At 39.7% G+C, this 11,743-nt stretch overlaps 1 long non-coding RNA gene across 2 annotated transcripts in view; it reads right to left on the reverse strand.

Annotated features, from left to right (window-relative positions):
• Positions 1–11,743, reverse strand: part of LOC105354105 — a 128,289-nt gene that overhangs the window by 18,229 nt on the left and 98,317 nt on the right. For both annotated transcript variants that reach the window (XR_002873292.1, XR_002873293.1), the window contains exon 3: positions 1,994–2,094. This is a non-coding gene — a long non-coding RNA (uncharacterized LOC105354105). The remainder of the gene's footprint in view (positions 1–1,993; positions 2,095–11,743) is intronic.

The raw sequence follows: 11,743 nt of genomic DNA on the forward strand, positions 1-11,743 counted from the left end.
CCAATTTATTAACACTGAAACTACTTCACAAGAAATTAGAGATCTTGGGTTAAAGGTCATGGTCCAGGAGCATTTGGATCTGAATTCCTTTGAATAAACATGAATGTGTTCGACAGACACATAAGATGAAGTATGCAGACCATCAACTGTCTTTAGATTGTTCAGTTGCAATTATATTTTTAAAAATATTGACTCCAGAATAAAATCTGAATGGTCACGAATAACAGAAGCAATAAAGTCCTTCATTAACAACCTAACATTGAAAGACTGGATTGATGTGAAAAAAAAGTAGATTGAAAATGACCTTATAATAGTGGGGGGACAAAATGTGTTACTTGTATGACAGTCATTGTGTAATTGTCAAGTAGGACAATTAAAATAAAAAAATTAAAATGTTATATTGGGGGAACTAGGTGGTTGGAGGGAGAGGTGCTAATTTTGTGCAAATGTCCTTTTTTTGTTTTTTGTGTGTGGGTGTGTTTTTTGTATAACTTTGTATTTTTAATGAGCGTTTTATTTGCTTTTACTGTATGTAAAGCGCTTTGTGTTTGTAACAAATGAAAGGCGCTAAACAAGTACAGTTTGAAGTTTAAACTAAAAGTGATTGATAAGGAATTTCTTTATTTAAAACTTATTAGACTGCAAGGATTGGACCAGAAGATTGTAAAAGTAGAATTTGAATTTAAATTTATAACCTGTCATTGAAAACTGGAAATTTTCCTTTATCCCAAATTATTTTCAAAGGAATACCAATGTATAAAAAGGCAAAGGAGCAAGAGATGTTTCTTTGTGCCTAAAATTCTCATAAAAATCAGGATAATTTAAATTTTAAACAATCATCAGTGTTCATAATAGAGGCTATGGAGGAAATCACAAACACTAAAGATCAAAAGAAATCTGCCGTTTAAGTGTTTGCTGATTTGAAGAATGTTTTTAACAAAAAGCCTTCCAACCTTTGACTAAATTAGAGGTGTGACTAGAAACTGGATCAAAAGTACTTATGATACAACAGTTGGTAAAGAAAATATATATTGAAATGTCTCTCTAAAACATAAAAACCTACTTAGTGCTTGAATCGTGGGTCAGAAAAGAATGATTGTTTTCTGTAAAGAGATGCAGGCAGGCAGACAGGCATGATCCAAAGATCCAATGGCCCAATCAGGTCAAATGAAGAACCAACTAAATATTCTCAGGTGAACAGAGAAGGAACGTGAGCTTGATTGCAGATGATGAGAACATGGAAGCTCAAGAGGGTCAAAAAGGCGGATAAAACCAGGTGGCAAAAAACAAATATGACCGTTTTGGCATATGCATAATCATCTGCATAAGAGTTCCAAAAGACTGCATGGGCTCACAAGCTGTTTCCAAACTTTGGAAAGTGTCCTCAGGCCAAATGAGTCTTAGTTTGAGATTTTTGAGGAGGATCTTGGACACTGTGACCTCCAGGCTAAAGACAGAGTGTTGTCGACATTCAGCTCAAAAGCCACAGGAAACAAAACTCTTTTCAATTATTTAAGACCTGTAGCAGGCATCATTTAAAATGAATATTTTTACATTAAATTGGTTAAACTTTTACTTTTCCGATTCTATTTTATCTTTGTTCTATTTGTTCATGAAAGAAAAATGTCCCTACTCTTCTAAAATGCAGCTGATAGTTGAAAAATTACAATTTTTGGACAGATTACATTGCATCCTTATCTACTTCTTAAAGTATTCCATAGAAATGTATTAAAAGTGAAGCTGCACTACCAACTGACCTCAACTCCAATCAAAGTTCACATAAGAATGCTTTTGTTTAGTATAGAATGTGGGGTTTTGTAGAGATTTACAGGCTGTTGTTGGTCAGAGCTGCACCTCCAGGCTGGAAACGAGGCTCTTTTTCCCACAAAAATGTCAGAAATACTTAAATATTAACTTAGCAAATTATGTCAGTTTTAACCAAGCAATCTGTCGACACTGAAACTTCTTAATTACAAGCTGTAAGTCTGCTCACCTTCTGTTATGCTTGTCTGATTACAAGTTACATGATGTTCCTGTGCTGCACAGACTGGGCAGCCTGCAGTTTCAGCTCCTTTCCCTGTTTGCTCTGCCTTTCTGAAAGAAACAATAAAATGGTTATTATAGGATTTGTAGCTTAGTGGCCTACTGATGTGATTAGGCACAAAAGGGAAAAACTTTTTGACATTTTGGATTTAGTCTGGTAAAAATCGTACCCTTTTCTCAGGTTTTGTCATTGGTTAAGAAATTGGCTTGTGTAAAATCAATGTGTTAAATGTGTGTGTGGTGGGGGTGTGTGAAAAGACAGATGCTATGTTTGTATCTAGAAAGAGCCTGGCCCATCAGGACATGAGGACAGTGACGGCAGCGTTCTGGGCCGTGTGACAGTAAGCCTTGACATTTTGCCATAATGACCCTGAGCTCCTGCACTCTCAGCAGGGTGAGGCTTTTAGTGTGTTTGTGTGGTGGGGGGGTTGACTGTGGGCGAGGCATGTAAAGGGGGCAGATGCCAGCTGAAACGGTGGGAGGGGAAGAAGTTTCTCTGCAGCCCCCAGGCAGCTAACACTCAAGCTTCATTACTGTCATACAGGAGTCCATTCTGGCAAAGTTCTGGCCCGTCACCCGTTTTGACTCCCTACTGTCTGTTCAGTCAACCAGTGACAGCAGTTAAACATCTTCCACTTGAGGCACTTTCCAGACTTAAATGTCGCGACTTCTGTCGCAAACTTATTCTGCCACACTCAGTCCAATAAATATACAGATTCCAATGTGTTTTCCCAGTTCTCCATTACTCTTGAAATCTGTTTTTATTCAGGAGGAAACAAAAGGGAAAAGAGAAATCCTGCAAAACAAGACATTTGGACGATGCATTTCTGCTTCGGGCGTTTCGCATTAAATGCGTGGTGTCATAGAGGTCGACGCCAGCTGACAGAGAAACAAAGTGAGAGGAGGAGAGGGAAATGGCTGAGGAAAAAAAAGGAGGATGTGCACCAAACAAGCAGGAGAGGAAATGGGGAGAAAATGAGGGAGAGAGGAATCAATGGCGTAGCGCCTGATAGATGCTGTCTACGGGGTCATTATTGGCCATTGTGTGTCTTTGGCACAGGATAGGAGAAAATGTGACAGATAATTAGGAGGTGGTGATTTAAACGGAGAAAAGCAAGGCTCTGCTATGGGGAACACAGTCAATGGACAGAACAAATAAGTCAATACAATAAACAAAGCGTGCTTGGTGTACATATGCACCACTAACTCAGGAGCACAGCATGTGTGTTGTCCAGCGCTGTGAGTTAGCCCTGCATATGCATGCACAACTTATGAGCCCAGAGCCACTGGGATCACACATAATGAACCGTTCCACCTGTGTGTGTAAATACTCTGCATTCATAAACACAGTTCAGGTGGTTTGTGTATTTTTGCGGGTAACAAGTGTTTGTGAGATTTGATTTAAGCTCTTGTTTTTCAATGTTGTCCAAACAGATGTTTGCAGACGCTTCCTCCTCTGCCTTGGAATAGACTCGCACCACTCTTCAGCATATGGTGGAATACATTTGTAAACCAAAACAGACTGCAAATAATGTTCAGGCAAGGAATGGATGACTTCTTGTCATTTCAGATGGACCTCTTCGATAACGGGCCCAGTGCAGGTTCGGGATTTTTGTCCGTCTATCTGCTTATCTGCCTGACTGTGACTGAGTGCCTGTTTGCCTCGGTGTCTGTCGTTTTCTCGGTCCAGACAGACCTGGCACATCGCCTGCCCTCTGCCACATGATTAGCCTGGAAGCGACTGGGGTGAAATTGATTTGAAGTGGCCTCAAAGCATATGAAAGATTGATGCTTTGTATCATCTGCAGCCACTTAAATAGTCCCTTCCCACCTCTTAAATGTCCCTCTTGTTCCTCTTCCACTCCAAACATCCTGATTTGAACAATGACAAAATATGATGTCAATGTTGTCAGTTAGACTTTTTAATAACATGATATAATAATTAATACACTTTTTAATAATGTGTTTAGCTTTTTATACTAGAAATGATTGTCAGCTGGGAAATTTCTGCTAGAAAATTAAACAATACAAAAAAAGTACAAAAAGACCAAGAAGTCGCACCACTCTTTTTATTCATAACTTGGTCCATATTATCCAACATTTTTGGAATATGAGTCACCCTAGTGTAGTATAAGTTTCAGCCCCAAAAAAAATGCCCAGTAAAAATAAAAATAAAAACATAAATAGGTCACGCTGGAGTACAAGTCGCAGTTTTGGGGAAAATTCTTTCCAATCCTAGTATTTTGTGACAATAAATTCTCTTTATATTCTCATTTGACTGATTTATTTGAAGAATTGGCCAATGGTCAAACTCACATTTTTTAACATTTTCTATGTTCAGAAATGTTTTTTTTTTCTGATCTCTTTATGATTAATGACTTAGCAAAAGTGGAAAAGGGTTAGAGTCCTGTTTTAATACAATGCAATCAAATCTACTCTGAAACAACATTTGGGTCCTGGCCCAACTTGCTCCTGAATCTTCTCATCCTTAATTCACCAACCAGCGGGTTTTATTTCACTCACAACAAATGGCCTCAGTCAAATTATCTCCATGGAAATTAAAGTTGAAATAGGATTGCAAAGAAGAAACAACTAATAAATGTTTGTTATTTTTGATGAGGACACTGATTGAGCCAATTTGCTCAACGTAAAAACGTCTGTCAGAGCTCTGATTGGAGTTTTGCAAAAATAAGGCGCAGATAGTCCGATTTGCCGGAGCTATTTGAGGAGCACTTTGCTTTAACGCCATCTTCCCATTAGCCAAAGACATGCCCTTCATTGGAACTTTGAAGATAATTAAGCACATAATGGATATCACTGTCACTTTCTGACTTGTTTGCTCATTTGTCTGAGTGTGGCCGCTGCAATTGAGACCCCATTAAACTGAAATAAATCACCTGGTTACTAAGTCATTTTACCATCGAGTAAATTGGGTGTGTGCGTTTCTATCACAAGCATCTCTTAGTATTATGAATAATTGATACTTTCTTTTTGTCAACAGTAACTGATCAGACAACTTGCTAAAATGCCCATTTGATTTAACAAGACAAAACAAGAGGGTGTGAGCCGCCATTCGTCATTCTCTAAAATTCTTTGTAGAAATGCTTTCACTGCAGTTTTGCTTCTGTGCTCTGTGGCCATCAGGACTCACAATCTCATCTTTTCCTCACGTTGTCGCCACATTTTTCAGTAAAGGTTTTTTTTAACCCTGTCCTTCAGTGTTCTAGCTTTTGAGTGCCAGGAACTCCTGAGAAAGAGGAAAAAACCCTCTGGTTGCTCTGTAATCATATTGTATTTGCAGCATCTTTACTGCTGATTACTTGGCTGTGCAAAATATATTTGTGAGTGCTTTTGTGTATTTTACAAGGACAATCTTTACAAGCGCTCTGCTCATTTGTTTTACATATAACTGACAAGAAGGGGCTTTGTGTGCAGCGTAATGATCTCGGCGCTGACTTGTAAAACTTTACTACTGCCATTATGTGCACTTAAACATAGGAAGTAGATGCTGTGTGTAGTTGATTCTGTTAGGTAACTGCAGACAGAGCATCTCATTTCTTTTTTAAAAGAACTACCAGAGTGTAAATATATTTTTTAAAGCTTCATGTCCTCTTAAGATTTATTTTGCCAAAATAGTTCAAACAGTCTATGGTATACCAAGTATTAGCTGACAAGAAAATGAGATGAAGCTAAGAGTGTAAAGCATGATTGATTCCAATGCACGGCTCTGAATAAAACACACAAAGTTGATTTTTTGTTAATTTTTGCGGTCAGAGCTTTCAGTAAATGTTATGCTGAATAGTAAGGCAGTCAGAACACGGAGTCATTTACCACTATGGAAAAGGTTCTCAATGAAAGTGACGATGAAAGTAGAATCGGAAAGAAGAAATCAGTAAGAAAGCTCATGTTAGATGATAGGAGGTAAAAACAGGGAAGAAATTACAGATTCAGTACAAAGACATGCAGAGGAGTAGCAGAGGTGGTCCAGAGACATAACAGAGACATGCAGAGGACTAGCGGAGGTGGTCCAGAGACATTACAGAGACATGCAGAGGAGTAACATAAGTGGTCCAGGGACATTACAGAGACACGCAGAGAACTAGCAGAGGTGGTCCAGAGACATAACAGAAGTGATCCAGAGACATTACAAAGACATGCAGAGGTCTAGCGGAGGTGGTCCAGAGACATAACAGAAGTGATCCAGAGACATTACAGAGACATGCAGAGGACTAGCGGAGGTGGTCCAGAGACATAACAGAGGTGGTCCAGAGACATTACAGAGACATAACAAAGGTGGTCCAGAGACATAACAGAAGTGATCCAGAGACATTACAGAGACATGCAGAGGACTAGCGGAGGTGGTCCAGAGACATAACAGAGGTGATCCAGAGACATGCAGAGGAGTAACAGAGGTGGTCCAGAGACATTACAGAGACATAACAGAGGTGATCCAGAGACATTACAGACATAACAAAGGTGGTCCACAGACATAACAGAGGTGATCCAGAGAGATTACAGAGACATGCAGAGGAGTAACAGAGGTGGTCCAGAGACATTACAGAGACATAACAGAGGTGATCGGAGACATAACAGAAGTGATCCAGAGACATAACAGAAGTGATCCAGAGACATAACAGAGGTGAACCAGAGACATTACAGAGGCATGCAGAGGAGTAACAGAGGTGGTCCAGAGACATTACAGAGACATAACAGAGGTAATCCAGAGACATAACAGAAGTGATCCAGAGACATAACAGAAGTGATCCAGAGACATAACAGAAGTGATCCAGAGACATAACAGAAGTGATCCAGAGACATAACAGAGGTGAACCAGAGACATTACAGAGGCATGCAGAGGAGTAACAGAGGTGGTCCAGAGACATTACAGAGACATAACAGAGGTAATCCAGAGACATAACAGAAGTGATCCAGAGACATAACAGAAGTGATCCAGAGACATAACAGAAGTGATCCAGAGACATAACAGAAGTGATCCAGAGACATAACAGAGGTGAACCAGAGACATTACAGAGGCATGCAGAGGAGTAACAGAGGTGGTCCAGAGACATTACAGAGACATAACAGAGGTAATCCAGAGACATAACAGAAGTGTTCCAGAGATATACCAGAGACATTACAGAGACATAACAGAGGTGATCAGAGACATAACAGAGGTAATCCAGAGACATAACAGAGGTGATCAGACACATAACAGAGGTGATCAGAGACATAACAGAGGTAATCCAGAGACATAACAGAAGTGTTCCAGAGACATACCAGAGACATTACAGAGACATAACAGAGGTGGTCCAGAGACATAACAGAGGTAATCCAGAGACATAACAGAAGTGTTCCAGAGACATTACAGAGGTGATCAGACACATAACAGAGGTGATCAGAGACATAACAGAGGTAATCCAGAGACATAACAGAAGTGTTCCAGAGACATTACAGAGGTGATCAGACACATAACAGAGGTGATCAGAGACATAACAGAGGTAAAGGTAATCCAGAGACATAACAGAAGTGTTCCAGAGACATTACAGAGGTGATCAGACACATAACAGAGGTGATCAGAGACATAACAGAGGTAATCCAGAGACATAACAGAAGTGTTCCAGAGACATACCAGAGACATTCCAGAGACATAACAGAGGTGATCAGAGACATAACAGAGGTAATCCAGAGACATAACAGAAGTGTTCCAGAGACATTACAGAGGTGATCAGACACATAACAGAGGTGATCAGAGACATAACAGAGGTGATCAGAGACATAACAGAAGTGATCAGAGACATAACAGAAGTGATCAGAGACATAACAGAGGTGATCAGAGATATAACAGGTGATCAGAGACATTACATAGGTAGTACAAAGGTCTAACAAAGGCAGCACAGATTCATACATAGGTGGCTCAGAGGTATTTACATGGTGGTGCAAAGGTATGTAGGAAGCAGTACAGAAGTGGTCCCGATGCCTTGCAGGGGTGTACTCATGTAAATAAAAGATTTACTTAAAAATTCAGAGACACAAAAATGTTCTTTTGGCACTAACGCATCACTAAAAATAAAGTAAAAAAAGTTAGCTTAGAAATGTCAGTAAAATACAAAGTTTAGCTATGCATCTATAAGATCCTAATAGCTGTTTTTTTTCATTTTATTCAAAGAAAAGAAGCATGTGCAGTTAATTTTGTCATAATAAGAGGCTTACTAATATGAGTGCACTGAAGAAGAACACAAATCAGACTTCACATGCAGAAAGTATCTTAATAGGCTTCAACTATCCCTCAGTTCCTGCTCAGCTCAGTCTACCATTAAATCCATTTACGCATTCTGTTTTCTTTTCTGCTCATAACATGCCCCCTTCCTTCGCTGCTGCTCTTCCCAAACATGTTGTGCAGTGTTAGTGCAATCATATGAGGTTGGGATTCGGTTTTTAAGATTTGTCCGTCTTATTCTTCATCACTTGCCCATTACCTTCATTCCGAGTGGCCCAGCCCCCCCTTTGGACTATACTCCCTCCCTGGTCCTGGGCTTCCATGCTTGGATGAACAGCGTGAAGCGACATGGCCTCCATGCGGCTGACTGATTATTGTAATTCATACACTTTAATTAGCTGCACAAACCATTAGCCACAATTAGACTATTACAGAACGTTTTGTGGCAGGAGTCAGCCTCAAGATTGGCTTTATCCACTGAAGAAAGAAAGGGTGAGGAGGGGGGGTACAGAGAGACAGGAGGAAGAGGGCAAAATGTATTCAGCTATTAATGTTTATGTTTTAACAGCAATTAAATCAAGTCACTTTTAGAAAAAAAAATGGTCTCGAGTGTAATGCAGCAGAAAGAACAGAACATTTGAACTGAAAAATTACAGAAATAAATAACAATTACAGCTGAGACAAAGACTGTACTTGCATATTCACCGATTTTGTTTTGAAGAACAACATACTAAATCTGAGAAACAGAAAATTGATCTTCCAAAGCATGTTCTTACATCCTTTTACATGTTACACGTCATCTAACTTGATATAGGGGCTATTTTTTTGTTTTTTCACTAATGAAGTCTTGTGATAACAGGTGCTGTTTTCCATTGTATCTGTAGCACTTTATAGTAAGAATGAATCATTAGATCATTTGTGTCGCATTTGGGACTGAAATGGCAGGGTGAGTTGCGTTAGTAGACCTTTGAAACCATTACGGCATGCTTGACATATCAACTTGATCCTGCAGTAAAGATTACAAAATATATACATCACCCACATGACAGTTGACATTACATGGTTGAATGGATTGAGGATTATATGATAAAAACGTGCCAGGCACTGATTTATATGTGCATGCATTAAAACCATTATGTTGGAGTAGAAATGTGCAGGTAATTATCATGAAGCAGTGTATGTTAAGGTGTTATTAATGTACCTGATGATGGGAAAGATAATGTTGCAGCAGCTTCTATAGGTCACACATGACTTCAGAAGTAAATTGGATGTGCAGAAGTTAATTTTCCAACAAGTCTTTCAATGAATCTGAATTTTATCTCGTCTAATGAATGTTTTTTACTTGTGTCTGTTCTATGGTTACAGCAGTCATTGCTGCCCTTTTGCAATGACCTCTAACAATATTTTCAGGTCACATTAAGATTGTTGTAAAAAAAAGATCAGTTGTTTTTGAATCACTGATGAGCTCTGCCATGGGAGGAAAATCATCCATTCAGGACTGACAGCATGGGTCAATATCTTGCTATTCGCCCCATGTTTCTAGAGAAGGACATGTGTCAACATAATCTAATCACAGACAGAAACATGAGAGGAAAAAACATTTTGAAACGCATCTCAAAAAAAGACTTTTGTTTGTACACATGTAAACACACGGGGCCCTAGGTACATTTTAAGGACAGGAACTCTGAGGCTAAAGCCAGGGTCCCGACAGACAAGAAAAGAAATAGCAGGTGGGATGGGATGCAGACAGAGCATCTTGTGAGATCCTACTGACACTTTGAACTCAGTTATGCAGCTTGACTGACTTTATAAACAAAGTAAAAGCCTCTCAAAGCTCAGCTCAACTTGTGTTCATGCACCAATGTAGCACATTAATAACATCATGTGTTGCATAATGGCACAAAACCGCATCTCTTGGCATTAAATCACACTGATTGCAGAAACACTTCATTACTGTAAAGTATCAGTTGTTCAAGGCTGTTTTTCTCCGCTTCAGAATCTGCTGAAATTATGTTGATTGCTTAACTGGTTTGAAGCTTGACACTTGACACTGGACTATACCATGCGCGTTCAGGTGACCAATTCCAATGAGAAGTCTGTGTAAACACGTGTATACGCGCATTTCGTTCAAAGCTCTCACATGCACACATAGCTACATTCATGTTTAAGACTGTTTTCAGCCTTTACGTATAAAATACGTAACAATTGAACATGCGTTGAAAGTTAAACCAGGTTAAGCTTTGATCAAACAGGGACTCGGCTTTGGTAGTAACGAATGAATGCCATCCCTTTCAATTCACAGAAGTGCAAACTGAAAACTGGCACAACACAAAGTCTTTCATATGTCGAAATGGAGCTGTGAAAGAAAAAATCTGGAGCAAGATTCACAAGATTTACACTGCTTCTACATTTCGCAGCAAGCCTCTTCCAACTGTAGGTGGCGGGTATGTGATATGTCAGGTGGCCAAAGTCCAGTGCGAACACTATCTGCTAAACACGCATTCAAGGACATGCTTAACCCTTGTGCTTTCCTAGGCACTTTGACATTGGGAGTAAGGTCATCTAAACCCCATAAGACAGTGAGCTGAACTTTTTTCTTCAGTGATTTGTGATCTCAACTGGTGTCCATGGATTACATGAAATCCTCTTCACTTGTATCCGCCTTTGTCATGGTAGGAAGAACACGCCAATGGTCATCTTGACCCCATAGGATAGCACAAGGGTTATAGCGCATCACAAACAAAAGCAGTCCTGAAATACATCCTGTCCAAAGAAAAGCAGTTCACCTGAATTTGAGGAGGCTTTTGCTTTGTATCCTGTTGGCTTGAGTGATTGATTAGATCAAAACTTAATTTAAGGCAGTCTGACATTGAGATTATGTCAAAAAGATGTCAAAGTGCAATGTTTTTTATTCCGATCTGGGAACTTTCAAAACAAATGTGTCTTACATGATTGAATGTGAAGACATCAGGTTATTAACAAGGTGGCTAGTGGCTCAGGCCTACCACAAGCAGGTGGTCCAATAACCGAAGCGTTGGTGGCTCAATCCCTGCTCCCCCCAGCCAGCTGCCGTCTCCCGAGCGCGGCTCATCTGCAGCTCACCGCTCCCCCAGGGGAAGGGTCAATTTCCCCATTGTGGGATAGATAAAGTAAACTTATTATTATTAGGGCCCGAGCACGGAGTGCAAGGACCCTATTGTAATTCGAATGTTTATTATTATTATTATTATTAGGGCCCGAGCACGGAGTGCAAGGACCCTATTGTATCTGTTAGAGTTATTATTATTATTAGGGCCCGAGCACGGAGTGCAAGGACCCTATTGTAATTCGAATGTTTATTAGGGCCCGAGCACGGAGTGCAAGGACCCTATTGTAATTCGAATGTTTATTATTATTATTATTATTAGGGCCCGAGCACGGAGTGCAAGGACCCTATTGTAATTCGAATGTTTATTATTATTTATTATTATTATTACTTATTAC

This window comes from Oryzias latipes, chromosome 5 (assembly GCF_002234675.1).
Source record: "Oryzias latipes chromosome 5, ASM223467v1".
Taxonomy (NCBI): Eukaryota; Metazoa; Chordata; class Actinopteri; order Beloniformes; family Adrianichthyidae; genus Oryzias; species Oryzias latipes.